Below are 15861 nucleotides of genomic sequence, written 5' to 3'. Positions count from 1 at the left end.
AGCAATATAGGTTTTTTAATTTAAGTGTCATTTTGCTCCGAGTTAATCACTTTTTTCCGGTAATTAAGATTACCTTGTTATACCAGAAGGAAGATGATCGTAGGCTTTATCAGCTTGAAATAAACTTCATTGTCAAAAGGGAAAAACACTTTGTGGCTTCCAAAACTAGAATGTTGTCCACCGTCCAAAGTCCTTTGCTTCCTCTAATTAAGTCTAGAGATTACTTTATGTTCTTATAGTAGTGGAAAGATTCCTAGTCTTATTTGCATGCTACCACCTTAAATAGAGGTGAAACTAGAGACGGAAGCGCATCCCCGATCACTTCTCCTTCTCTTTCCATTTGCTTAGTAATTACTCTTCTTCAATATGGCCAAAACAAACTACTCAATCTACACTAGTACTCTTCTCATCGTATCACTTCTTGCAATTCAAACTTTCTCCTCTCAAGGAAGGTTGATAGTAGAGAAAACTAGAGTCGGAGGGTACGACAAAGTTGATCGCGAAGGATTCGAGGTTGCTCTCTCCGGCGAAGAGCAAAGGCGGGCATTGAAAGCAACCGCCAAAGATGAACGGCGCACGACTCCCGGTGGTAGCCCCGGCGTTGGCCATTTAACACAAAAGAACGCGTGATCAACTAATCATTGCTATAAGTTTCTGCATGTTTTTATTTGATCTTATTGTAATTATGTTCGGCATATATATATATATATATAGATTGTTCTTGTTATTTACTTTGAATTAATCCAAAGGATTTGTGACCAAATTATCAATGCTATATATGCTAAGGTATTTAAGAAATTTGGTCTATGTGCCATATTTTTTGGAAATTTCAGAAATGTCTTGAAGAAATCAATGTAAATACCTTCCCTCTTGAAAAGTCCACATGATACCCTCACACTTAGAAAAGTGAAAAAAAAAACTACCTAGCAAACTATTTGTTCCCCTTCACAATTTGATTGCGTATATCATTCCTACATATTATTTGTCATGTGTGCGTCCCATAGGCACACTAGAATCAGTTTGAAAGAGAGCACTTGAGTCTTGAAATGAGATGACGTAAATATTAAGCTCGCGGTGACATATTATCGAAATTTATGTTAGCCTACTCAGATACTAAATTTGATTGCTCTCTCTACTTTTTCTAAAATATGGGCCACAGTGTCAACTTTTACCGCTTATGAGGTCGACGATGGTCTCATGGTCAAGATTTAAAAAAAAAACTAATTGATTAGTTAAGGTCATGATGCACTAATCTTTTATTTTTAACCGTATAACCCATGTTTAGAGTGGATACTAATTTGAGGTAATAAGTCTTTGTCCTTTAAAATAGAATAGTGCAACTTACACTTGAAGATTTTGAGGGTCTTGGCTGGACTAATTACTCCTTCTCAATGAAATAATCAAGAGATTTTGGACTAACCAAACAAGGGCCTAGGACTACTTTTAAATTGGGATAGGCCCAAAAGAATCATGTTGCCCCTTAAATTACCTAGGCGCCCTTCCCTCTTTATTTATTGGGTAAATTTCACACAACCCCCCAATAAGTTTTGGTGTTTTACACTTAAGCACCCCCACCGTCATCCCTCAACCTCCGTCGCCCCCTCCCAAAAAAAAAAAAAAACTCTCACCCAAAAAAAGAGCTTTAAAATTTACATTAAACACCACCAAAAACTTTTGGCAGAACATCTCCAAATTAACATCATTAGTTCCTCCCAAAAAAAAAAAAAAACTCTCACCCAAAAAAAAAGAGCTTTAAAATTTACATTAAACACCACCAAAAACTTTTGGCACAACATCTCCAAATTAACATCATTAGTTCACGTATGATCGACTATTTGGAATTCCCCTAAATTTTTGTGAGACAACCTCAATAAGTTTATAGTTTTGTCATATACCCCCCAAATTTGAAAACCACCTTAACAGAAAAAATATGGCAATGACAAAAAACCTCAAAAATGGAAAATTATAAAGAGTCCTCTTAAAAAATAAAAATCTAAAAATGTAAACAACCCCTAAAAATTCTAAATCTTACAAACAATCCCCTAAATTTTAAAAATTAGAAACAATTTGTTGCAAAATCTAAAAATTACAAATAGCTCCTTGAAATTTAAAAATTACAAGCAAGCCGCCTAAAAAATGAGCCTAGTAGAATTTTTTATACACTAAAAAATAGAAGAAGAAATAGGTGCATTCATTAGAGATTAGAGGTTGCTTCTATACATTGAAGATAAATTTAAAAGAATTTGTATGTACAACGGAGACCTCTTAATTAGTACACCCGATTAGAAACAAAAATGATATCATATTCCATGGGATAAGACCACTACATTTGATTGTTAAAGATTAAAGAAATATAGTTAGATACAAGTATAAAAATCTCAGACTCTAACAAATGCCAAAGAGTACGAAGAAGAACTACACTATTAATCCTTCAATCAGTGTCAATATTCTTCTATTACCACTAACTGATCTGTGTAACTCTAGAATAATTAGAAATGTATAATATAAATAGGTTAATTAGTATAACTTTTGGCGAAGGTCAATTGAGATGTTGTTCAAGTTCTAGGTGCGAAGACAAATTTTCAATCTCTAAGGGTAATACTATAAGATAATGTGTTCTTATAATGGAGACATTAATTTACACATGAAGTAGAACTTTACAAAAAGAAATGCTTTTTTAATGGGGGAAAATCTTCATTTACAAAAAGAAATGCTTTTGTTGTTGTGACAGTTATCTCTCTGTTATTTTTTTTGTAACGGAGAGGATCTAAATCCTAATTAATATAATTGTAGATATTATTAAATGCTCTTTTAATAGTGGAAAGATTCCTAACCATATCTATATATGCTACCACCTTAAATAGACATGAAATTAGAGAGGGAAGTGTATCTTCTCGCTTCTGCTCTTTCTACCGATAAGTAATTAGTCTTCTTCAATGGCCAAAACAAACTGCTCAGTCTACAGTTGTACTCTTCTCATCGTGTTGCTTCTTACAGTACAAGCTTTCTCCTCTCAAGGAAGGCTGATCGGAGAGAAAGCTAGCGTCGACGGAGAGAACGACAAAGTTGATCGCGAAGGATTCAAGATTGCTCGCTCCGGCGCAGTGCAAAAGCGGGCATTGAAAGTAACCACCAACGACGAACGGTCGACAACTCCCGGCGGTAGTCCCGGCATTGGCCATTCGACGCTGACGAACAAAGCATCGATCCATGATGAACGTTCGACAACCCCCGGGGGCAGCCCGGGCGTTGGCCATTCAACACTGACGAGCAAAGCAACCACCAAAGACGAACGGCCGACGACTCCCGGCATTATTGGCCATCCAGCACTGACGAGCAAAGCAACCGCCCAAGATGAACGGCCGACAACTCCCGGCAGTAGCCCCGGTGCCGGGCATTCAACAATAAAGAACAAAGCGCTCACCGAAGATGAACGTCCGGCAACGCCAACTCCCGGTGCTAACCCGGACGTTGGCCAGTCAACTGAAAAGAATGTGTGATAAATTAAAATGTGCCTATATGTTAGCAGTATGGATCGAAAAATAAAATTGTAGATCAAAGAAACAAGGAAGAGAGGAAATTAATTAACAATCGCATAGACATCCATCAAGTTGATTTTCTACGTCCTTGGAGTACAACCAGACACAATTCCACTAATAATCAACAAAGATTAGAAGATTAATATAGCAAAACTCCAACATTACTTTACGTACGCCTCTCAAATATAATTGGGCGACTGATAAAAGTCCCTGAACAATTTTATAGCACAGTTAAGAAACAAAACACTCTAATATCATTGCTCGTCATGCCGAATTGTTGTGCGCGGAAGCCAAAACAACCGATGTGTTTCGAGGAATCAAACACAAACGCCGAGAGAGAAAGCCAAACAATGCAAAATAACGGCACAAACACAAACAACCAATTTTATGTGGTTCGACAAGTTGCCTACATCCACGGGGCAAGAAGGGGATGTGTTTTCACTAATAGAGAATGAGAGTACAAACTGAGATTACAAATTATTCAAAACAAACCAACTAATCTCACCAACAAAGCTCTCAATCTCTCATACAATAACCTTAACCAATAGTTCAGAAAGATCTCTCTTTTCTATGCTCAAAATATCCCCTTGATTGCGCCAAAGAAACCCTAAAATATGTGTTGGTATTTACACCAAACACCAATCCCAACCAGATCAGGAAATCCAAACCAGACCCAAACGCGACGCACGGTCGACCATACTTGACGCCGCGATCGACCTGACAGAACGATAATAAACAGGGTTTGGCGGTCGACCGTCAAAATCATCGCGGTCGACCGACCAAAGATCCAGAATCTGTACCAAGTCATGCCCATTTTCGGTCAACCGCGCCAAACCTCGCGGTCGACCGGAGAGTACCCAAATGTTTGTTAGCTCCAAAAATTCTGTTCTTCTCCAATTTCTTCGCCAAATCTACAATTCTTCACCTCGGTAAAGTTTTTCTAAAATTGAGCCGACACCAACACCAACCAAACGTCTCACTTGTTGTGTCCAGTACGAAGTGAAATAAAATCACAACGGACTCAACCCACAACAAGTCGAGACCCAAATGAGAATGTGACCACTCTCCAAACGTCGGTATTAACTCACCAAATCGGCTGTATCATAAATGACTGCTTACGTATCCTCTCGCCTAAGAAATCAAGCCTTCACGTAGTTCCCTCAAATGGCCATCAAAGACCCTCAATCAAACATAAGAGTTCTCAACTCTTCACCAACAAATCTGCGACTGATAGCTCTCACAATGACCCCAAAATAAAAAAACTAAGCACCTCCACCTGAGATGAACCAACGGTCATATCCAAATCCAAACTATGTCCACCAGCTGCACTCCAATCAAACAATTCATCATCTGCATCCAAATCCAAATGATCCCTAATTTGTGTCACCTCAGCTGGAATACCAAACGATGTAGTATGATCTGGAGTATGTGGAGTAATCTCCACCTAACATGGAGTAATACCATCCTCCACCCGCTATGATATTCCAATAATCTGATCAATACTCTTTACATACCGAGAGTCAAATGTGACATACCTACTCAGATCAAAATCAGAATCTCCCAACTGATAACCAAACGAGCCTCTGAATCCTAATGTGCACTCGGATCAAATCTCACATCCACGATGTGATCATATATTGGCAACCAAACATCCAAAGCAACCCAATATTTGAAGCAGTTCCACCAGATCCAAAATCTTTAAACGCAGCAGTCGGCAACCTATGACTAAGATGATCCAAATATGTCGAAGCTCCAAAACTCCTCTATAATCCAATGCTTGACAACCAACACCGATCCTCCTCCAGCAAGGAACGACCCATCAAAACTGTCATCTCATCTTGTCGCCCCAATATTTTCTCTCCAATGAAGTGTCTCAAACTGTCGTGAGCTCGACACAAATGCAAGAAAGGTCCCCTACCAAAATCAAAACAACGGATCACCTTTCTGCCAATACACTTCCTCTATTTGTTGTTGACTTCTAGGACTTCACACCAACGGGACTTGCTTGCAACTCACTAATACCTAGAACAGTTCCCAACTACGAAAATAAAATACCGATTACCTTCCAATGATGCCTTCTTAGAAGGTCCCCAAATGTCTAAATGAACACTACCTAGAAAACCTCTTAATCATCGAATAGAAGTGTCAAACTCCACCTCGGTCTCCTTACTCATATCAATGTGCTCAAAGGACTTCAATATGCAGGTCAAGACACTTCTTAATAATCCAATATCCCAGCCTCAACTCCTTCTTTCTCGACCATCTATCTTAAAGCACCAACAAACCAATACGAAACAAACGAATAATAGATTCAAACTGATAAATGAGAGATTTTTACCTCCAATTGAAACCCTAATAAGAGCCTCCAAAAGATCTCACCACGCACGACGGAAATGAGATCCATAAATAGGAAAAATCCCACATTTATCACCAACCGAAGCCCTAGACAAACTTTCAAAGCGATCTACTCCTCCAATTAGCCTAAGCGTAGCCCAAACTCTGATACCACTTGTTGTGTGCGGAAGCCAAAACAACTGATGTGCTTTGAGGAACCAAACACAAACACCGAGAGAGAAAGTCAAACAATGCAAAATAACGACACAAACACAAACAACCAATTTTACGTGGTTCAGCAAGTTACCTACGTCTATGGGGCAAGAAGGGGATGTGTTTTCACTAATAGAGAAGGAGAGTACAAACTAAGTTTACAAATCATTCAAAACAAACCAACTAATTTCACCAACAAAGTTCTCAATCTCTCAAATAATAACCCTAACCAATAGCTCAGAAAGATCTCTCTTTTCTATGCTCAAAATATCCCTTGACTGTGCCAAAGAAACCCTAAAACATGTGTTGGTATTTATACCAAACACCAATCCCAAACAGACCAGGAAACCCAAACCAGGCCCAAACCCGACGCCCGGTCGACCGACATATAGCCCCGGTCGACCGGCCAGAAACACGAAATCTCAACAAAATCAATTACAGGGTTTCGGTCGACCGACAATGTGGTCCGGTCGACCGGACAAGGTTCTCAGTCGACCGACCTATCCTCGCGGTCGTCCGAACAAAAGGCCAAAAGAATACCTTCCCTTTATAGACTATATGGGAGCAGCAAATAATTTCCCCATAATTAGGGGATGAGAGAAATGGAGAGAAGAGAGGTAGAAATTAGTGCAAATCAAAAGGAGTACGACTACTTTTTATTCATTTCTCTGTATCTATTCCATCTCCTAATGAATATCCATGAGCACCCGTCAAAAAAAAAAAAACATTATACATTTTACAACAGGAGGAATCTTGTACTCCAGCAATTCTTTTTTCCAAGGAAGTTAGTTAGCTGCACAAAGTTTTGTCTACCTTATGTACGCACTCACAAGAACCATCCAAACAAAAGGTAGTGGAAGAGAACATGCAATCGATGGTTGGAACATTTGAGGTAGCCAACTTGCTCTTGAAACCCTCATGTGTCCCGAGAGGAATTTGAACGGTTAAGAGCTTATAACAACTCCATAATAGTTATTGAGTCCATAAAGTTCTATATTTAAAGAGACAACGTCTAAAAGGGCTTAAAAGAAAGGCGAACAAGGGCCGCTAGGCGTTAAAAATTGACCATGAATAATATAATTCATGCAACTCGCACACAAGGAATGCAAGATTTGTTGTAATTGGAAAGGCTGCGTAGCGCTTTGAGTGCCTACATAAGGCGTCAAAACTGTAGGTCAATTTTGCCCCATCTAACTAACAGTCGCTCGCTAATAGATTCTGCCCCCGCGTGCACGTGCAATAGTAAAAGGATCCTGGTTTTTGTCTAGATGCACGTGATGTATTACGATTCACTATTTCTCGTAACTTAATTTTACCGTTGTTAATTTTTCCTAAGGGGGGTTAGTCACCTAGAACTTAAAATTAGAACTGGGATAATCAGTGGGATAAAATTTTAAGGTGTTAGTCACATAGAACTAAATCTAGAACAAAATTTTAAGGTGTTAGTCACATAGAACTAAAACTAGAATAAAATTTTACAGTGTTAGTCAAGCAGAACTTTAACAAAACTAGAATTGGGATAATTGTACAAAATTATCCCACTTTTTTTATTTTTCTATACAAAAATGAGAGTTCTAGTCTCTCAAATTATTCCAAGTTTTAGCTTGGAACTATGTGGTAAAAAACTAGAACTCGTATTTATTTTATTATTTTTTATTTTTTTATTTACTTATTTCCTATTATGCTTATCACCATCATTAGACCATCATCATAATAATAATTGTCAATATCTTATAGTCTAACCAAAAGTTATTTAATAGTAACGAACATTCTTGTAAGCAATTATCAATTAATAATTGTAAGTTTAAAATACATAAATAGTATTTATATCTTCAAAATGCATAAATATATACTTCATGATTATAAAAATTTATCCCACGTTATTTTATTAAAATATCCCGCTTCACAAAATTGTTCCTAGTTATCCCACTAAAATATCCCACTAGCGAAATATTATTCCACTTTAACAATTATCCCATTTTGCATGAAAATGTCCCAATTGACTAACACCCCCTAAGGATTTTTCTCTCTCTTTGAACTCTTTACTCTTTTGTGTATATATAATATTTGCTTCTTCCACAAGTTACATCTTAAGCTGTGGGCTGGAATCTTATATCTTCTTGATTATAGAGAATCCCTACAATCCACCAATTACTTTTTCGTTATTCAATAGACCTCATGAATAATATTCTTAAGAAAATTTTATGAAAATATATTAATTAGTGGGACACACTTAACGAAAAAATATTATTGGCATGCTTAACTGATTTTAGAAGTTCTCTACCCCAAGTATATATAATCTCATCTCAACCCACTTAAAAGCCAGTGGTAGGAAATGCATTTTTATGGATTTGGATGTTATTCACTATCATGATTTAGGGGAGGGGTCAATAATTTTAATCACATTCGTCTGTTGTTTAGTTTATGGTTATAATCTAGTTAAATTAACATGTCTATTATTATGACGTATATTTTGCTAATTCTCACATTTCGCTCGAGATGTATGATAATTATCCACTAAATAATAAGTAGACGGTTGTGATTAAAAGTATTGGTCTCTCCATTATTTTTTGACAACGAAAATGATCTTGATACGATTTTTACTCTTGTGCTTAGAAGTGATCTTAGCCCAAAAAAAAAGATATAAATTTCTTGCTCTTTATCAAATGGTTAATATTACTAATGAACTTTTCATTTCACAATTTTAGTGAAAGTCATTAGTATCATACAAAGCTTAATTTAAAATGAAAGTAGTCCTTCTTAATTAAGATGGAAATTGTTGATACTCGTAAACAAACAGTCGATGGGGGTGCGGTTGGCTGTCGCAATAGGATGATGAAGGATAAATGGTCCGACTTCCCCTCCGACTTTATGCCTAGCTCTAAGAGTATGGGGTGGACTGATGGCCTACACGCACAAGCAACGTTGGGGTACGGGGCGTGTTTCTCCCGTGGTACTTCCGACGGTCAAGTTAGAGGATGAATTTGAGGGAGGTTTTAGGGAGAGCCCCTGGGCCATTGAGGTCCATGCAGGGTGAATTCTCCTCTAGAATTTATTAAGGAAAAACTTGAAGAAAAGAGACTTCTTGGTTTTAGCTTTTTCTAACCTCCTCCTCTCTGAAAGATTCGCCTCTTTTTTCTCTCCCTTTCTTATAGGCTGTTGAGGATAGACACGTGGCTTCATCAGGGGTTTAAGGATGATGGTGGGGGATGAGCTGGAGGCTGAGTCAGCAGTAGCCCCTTCACGTGTCGGCTGGCGACTGGAGGAGAATTATTTCGAGACGATCTCGATAAGACCCCTGGGATTGATTAGATGGCGCATGGCGGAGAATACGACGGGGCGATGAGTCGCCCTTATCTTTATAGATGGCGGCTAGCGATTGGAGGGCGAGGCACTCAAGTACAGAGGGTGTCTCGATAACGTCCCGGGTTTGACGGATAAGGATCAAGAGAAGATAGGTTGACCGATCTAGCCACACTGTTAATTTACAGATGGCAGCTGGCGACTGGAGAAAGGTCGTCCAAGCTCAGAGGGTGTCTTGATTACTCCCCTGAAGTGACTTGGGAATAAAATGAGCCGCCCGTGTATTTAAGACTTCGTCAGAGTTTGAGACGTTTAACGTGACTGATCAATATTATGGTTGATCGATGTATGTCTTGAAAATAGCTCAGTTGGATGACTTGGATCTTTATCTTCCCCAGCAGGATTGAATTGGAAGACGGGTCGTTCTCGTATCTTGCTGACTAGATAAGTGAGTCGTCGGTCTAGTCAGACGGCTTGGTAGACAGCCGAGTCGCCCGTGGGGGAGTCGTCTCGAAGACAAAAGGCCAACTGCCTTCGCGCTTCGTGTCGGCTAAAGCGTCTGGCTTCTGGCTAGGCTTTTTTGGCTGGGTCGATTTGAATTGCGACTCCATTAAGCCTGCGGAGACAATCTTCTGATATCTTTGTTATTTTTGGCTGGGTCGATTTGAATTGCGACTCCATTAAGCCTGCGGAGACAATCTTCTGATATCTTTGTTGATAAACAGTAGATTACCATAACAGAAATTTTAAGTTTTCTCCTTAATTTTTGACACTTTGGTCCCCAATCTCCTCAATGACTACAAAGACCAAAATATTTGAGAAAATTATACATATAGCTGGGATTAGTTGTTGATATATATATACAACCAATTACGGTGAAGATAATCGAATAAGTTTATTTTCACAACGCGTTTCAAGCAACGAACATGAAGAAAGAAAGGAAGAAGTTTACACTTTGGCAAGGGCCACAAGATAAAAATTGGGGAACTCCAATCATCCATGATCGATCTTTCGTCAACAAGAAGCTACTCAGATGCTGCATGGGTTGATCATGCAACCTCCGTAGGACCTTCTACTTTCTCCTTCTCACAACAAAAAATCAAAAGGAAATAATAAAAAAAAAACACTGAAAAATTCTAAGCCATCTGTGAGTGCCCCACACCCACGTGATGTTTCCTCTTTTCCCGTGTGAGGAGATAGCAAGCAGCGGCCTCTTTTCCCGTGTGAGGAGATAGCAAGCAGCGGCCAGCGGGTATTAACCGGCCCAAACTCTTGGTTTTTTGTTTTAACCGCAAATCTCCTATATATATACCCATATCTCATCTAGGGTTCCGTGTTGGGGAAAAGCTACGGAAAAAGGCAGCAAGGGAACAGCGGCTTTAGAGAAAGAAAAGCCTGCGGAAAGAGAAAAAGGCAGAGAGGTTTTTTGTTTCTTTTGGCGGCTGAGTATAGGTAATTGGGGTAGTTTTTTGAGGAGAGAAAAAGAGTGATTTTACAAAAGAGAGGTTTATTTCTTTTGGGTAAAAATTAGATCTTTTTTTTTTCTTTGAGACGAGCTTGTGGATTGTACAAGTCGTCGGTGTTCTCCTTATAGTGGAATCTCCCTTGGGAAATCGATTCCAGTAGATAGCGTTCAAGAGATTGTGAGGAAAGACCCTGAAAACATCCCAGAGATATATTTAAGAGAAATGCAGGGTTCTGTGGTGCCTCATCTTTCTTTGGAAATACCTGTAATTGATCTGTCATTGCTTTCTGAAGCTGATGAAGGCGAGCTCAGCAGGCTCGATATTGCTTGTAGAGAATGGGGATTCTTTCAGGTACGCGTGGTATAGTCTTCAGTACATGCGGGGCTTTGTTATATTGACCACTTGTTACTTCTAAACTCTCTGATCCTAAATGAAGTTATCTCCTCGCTATATTGGTATCAGAGCTGTTATTCAGATTGGGAGTGGTGTAGCTTCTGATTTGAGGTGGTGCTCGGTAATTTTTTCTGAGAGAAGCGGTTTACTAATACAAGCGGAGGATGGCGTCAACAAGTAAAACAGTTAAAGTTGGAAAATACGAGATTGAAAAATTCAATGGGAAGAATGATTTTTCCTATTGGAGGATGCAGATGAAGAACACGTTGATTTCGCAGAAATTGCACAAAGCTTTGGCGGGAAAAGAGAAGAAGCACAAGGATATGTCTGATGAGGATTGGGAGGAGCTGGATCTGGAAGCACGGGCGTCGATTATCCTTTGCCTTGAAAGGGATGTAGCTTTCTTGGTAGATGGAGAGGAAACGGCTGCGGGCGTGTGGTTGAAGTTAGAAAGCACCTTCATGACGAAGAGTCTAACAAACCGGATCTATTTGAAATCCAAATTGTATACTTGCAAGATGGAGGAGGGCTCATCAATCCGGGAATATATCAACAAGTTCGATAGGATTATATCGGATCTGAAGGACATCGATGTGACTGTAGAAGATGAGGATCAGGCTCTTCTATTACTTCTATCTCTGCCGAAGTCTTATGAGAACCTGGTGCAAACATTGATGCTTGTGGGAGACAATTTGACGATGGATGAGACTAGAACGGCGCTTCTAGGGGATGACCTTCGAAAGATTGCAACCGATGACATGACTACTGGTGGTAACAAAGAACAAGCGCAGGGATTGTTTGCTAGAGGAAGGAGCAATGAGCGAGGAAAAGGCAAGGGAGGAAAGTCTAGATCTAAATCGAGACCTCTTGCGAGAAGAGCGTGCTTCAAATGCGGTGAAGTTGGGCATTTCAAGGTTGACTGTCCTAACAAGAGAGTAGGTGGGAAAAAGAACAACAACAAGACCGAGAGAAGAGAAGGCAAGGAAGAGGCGAGTTACGCATCGGAGGAAGGGAGCGATAAAGAATGCTATGTTGTTACGGGTGGCGAAGATACCTCCGGTAAGTGGATACTTGATTCAGGTTGCTCTTACCACATGTGCCCAAATAGGAAGTGGTTTACTACCTATAGGAGCATTGATGGTGGAACTGTATTGCTGGGGAATAACCATGCTTGTAAAACGGTGGGGCTCGGTGATATAAAAATCAAGATGCATGATGGAGTGGTCAGAACCCTAACGGACGTACAGCACGTTCCTGATTTGCGGAAGAATCTTATCTCAGTGGGTGCATTGGACTCTGGTGGCTGCAAGATTGTTACAGAGAACGGAGTAAAGAAGGTTGTTCGAGGTTCCCTAACAGTGATGAAGGGTGTTCGTCACGGTAATCTATATACTCTCTCGGGTACGACGGTGACAGGAGATGCAGCGGTTGGAACTGATGGAAGTGGTGGAGACCCATGTGAGCACACCCGGTTATGGCATAGGCGGCTTGGGCACATGTCAGAGAAGGGTCTGGTTCTGCTTGGTAAGGAGGGTTTGCTGAAGAATCTGAAGAAACCTTGCATGGATTTTTGTGAGGATTGTGTGTACGGAAAGGCGCACAGGGTCCAATTCTTGAAAAGCAATCACAAGAGCAGAGGTATACTAGATTATGTGCACACGGATGTTTGGGGTCCGGCTCAGACAACTTCCAAGGGTGGTTCCAGGTATTTTGTCTCGTTCATAGATGATCATTCGAGATATGCTTGGATTTATTTTCTTAAGCATAAGAATGAGGTATTCGAGACATTCAAGAAGTGGAAAGCAATGGTTGAGAACAGGACGGGCAAGAAATTGAAGACACTAAGATCTGACAACGGTACAGAGTATACAGATGGTGCTTTCAAGAAGTTCTGTGATCAGGAGGGCATTGTTCGACACTGGACAGTCAGGTCAACACCACAGCAGAACGGGGTCGCGGAGAGACTGAACCGAACATTGCGGGAGAAGGCAATGAGTATGCGATCTTATGCTGGATTGGGCAACGAATGGTGGGCAGAAGCGGTGGCTACAGCATGTTACATTGTGAACCGTTCTCCACATTCGACATTGGATGGTGATACACCCTATAGGGTGTGGTCAGGGGAACATGCAGATTATGAGAGGCTCAGAATTTTCGGATGTACCGCCTATTATCACGTCAACGAGGGAAAGCTTGACGCGAGGGCCAAGAAGGCGATATTCTTGGGGTATGCAAAGGGCGTAAAAGGCTACCGCCTTTGGTGTACAGAAGATTCAAAGTTCGTGATCAGCAGGGATGTTACCTTTGATGAAAAATCCATGATTGCTAGGACGCCCAAGGATGATGGTGTTGGGACTGTTGGGACTTCAAAGTCCCAGGTTATTGAGATAGAACCTAAAGACCAACCAGGTTCTAGTCATGTTCAAGTGGGAAATCAGGTAGATGATGAGCTTGAGCAGGAGGAGGTTCAGCAAGAAAATACACAAGCACTACAACAGCAGCAGCTCGAGGATACTTTGGCTTCCACTATGCCAAAGCGAGCATACAAGCAGGTACACGCACTCTCGGTGGAGGAAGATGAGCCGGTCTCCTTCAAGGAAGCTATTCGGGATAAAGATAGTGAGAGTTGGTTGGCTGCGATGGAGGAGGAGATGGAATCTCTTCGGAAGAACCAAACATGGGAGGTGGTCCCATTGCCCGTAGGAAGAAAAGCTATTGGTTGTAAGTGGGTGTATAAGAGAAAGGAAGATCCTTCAGAGCTCGGTGGTACTAGGTACAAGGCGAGGCTAGTGGCTAAAGGGTTTGCACAAAGAGAGGGTGTGGATTACAATGAGATCTTTTCTCCGGTGGTGAAACACACTTCTATTCGGGTGCTATTGAGTATTGTTGCTCATGGTAATCTTGAGCTGGAACAACTCGATGTTAAAACGGCCTTCTTGCACGGAGACTTGGATGAAGAGATCTACATGCATCAACCTGAGGGTTACAAGGTTGAGGATAAGGAGCATCATGTATGTCGCTTGAGGAAGTCACTCTATGGACTAAAGCAATCTCCTCGGCAGTGGTACAAGCGATTTGACTCCTTCATGCTGAAGCATGGATTTTCCCGAAGCGATTACGATTAATGTGTTTACATTCGGAAACTTCGTGGAGGTAATTATATCTATCTCCTTTTGTATGTGGATGACATGCTTATTGCTTCAAAGAGCAAGGTGGAGATAGATAGGCTAAAATCTCAACTTGGTAAAGAGTTCGAGATGAAGGACATGGGCGCTGCTAGAAAAATACTGGGTATGGAGATTAGAAGAGAGCGGACGAATCGGCGATTGTTCTTGAGTCAGAAGGGCTATATAGAGCGGGTGATCGCGAGGTTCGGGATGCAAAGTGCTAAGTCGGTGACGACTCCATTGGCTTCACACTTCAGGCTTTCAGGTAAACAATCTCCCACTACAGCGGAAGATAAGGCACACATGGAGCGTGTTCCTTATGCTAGTGCAGTTGGCAGTTTGATGTACGCCATGGTGTGTACACGCCCAGATATTTCACAAGCGGTTAGTGTGGTCAGCAGGTTCATGGCGAATCCGGGAAAGGCGCACTGGCCGGAAGCGGTTGAAATGGCCGTCCTGAGGTACTTGAAGCGCGTACTGCGGATACGGATTTGTGTTTGTGCTGGAGATACATGTCGATTGACGGTTGGTTGACTCTGATTATGCGGGTGATCTAGATAGACGGCGTTATCTACTAAACTGGTTATGTATTCAGATACATGGGAGCTCCAGTTAGTTGGCGATCATGTTGCCAGCGCCTACAGCTGGCACTTTCTACCTACAGAGCCCGTAGTATATGGGCCATGGCGCGCAGGGGTGAAGCGAAGCCATGTGCGGTTGTCGCGCAGGTCTTCTAGACGATTTGCCGGGATTGCAGCAGAGGATTAGAGAGAACGTGAACTTGTGCGTGCCGACAGTCAAAGTGCCGATTCACTTGAGCCAAAGAATCAAGTTCACCATGCTCGTACCAAGCATAGCTGATGTCAGGATCCATTTCGTGCGGGGATGATGTCATAGGAGGAAGGTGATAATTTCTTCATGAAGGTGCACACGATAGAATCCCGCAGATATGTTAACCAAGGTGGTCACAGGTAGCAAGTTTAAGCATTGCTTGGCTTGCTGCCAATCAGCCCGTGTTAATTTGCCAAGAGGGCCATGGCCCTTCGGGGCTGGTGATGGGCTGTGAGGTGCGAGACTATGGAAACAAATTCTGAACTACTCGGTTAGCTGATCCCGGTGGAGGGTACGTAGGCAGCCGCGGTAAAGATGGGCGCAGCTGTTTGGCCTGGTTTTGTGTTTTAATCTCTAGATGATTGTTCGCGGTGGTCTTCTGGTGTTCGCCTACAAAATTTGCCGGTTTTATCAAATTGATGTACGAGGTGGCAGATTGTGAGTGCCCCACACCCACGTGATGTTTCCTCTTTTCCCGTGTGAGGAGATAGCAAGCAGCGGCCTCGTTTCCGTGTGAGGAGATCAGCAAGCAGCGGCCCAGCGGCGTATTAACCGCGCTACCCAAACTCTTGGTTTTTGTTTAACCGCAAATCTCCTATATATATACCCATATCT

Source organism: Asparagus officinalis, chromosome 3 (genome assembly GCF_001876935.1).
Source record: "Asparagus officinalis chromosome 3, Aspof.V1, whole genome shotgun sequence".
Lineage (NCBI taxonomy): Eukaryota > Viridiplantae > Streptophyta > Magnoliopsida > Asparagales > Asparagaceae > Asparagus > Asparagus officinalis.
This window is presented reverse-complemented; position numbering follows the sequence as displayed.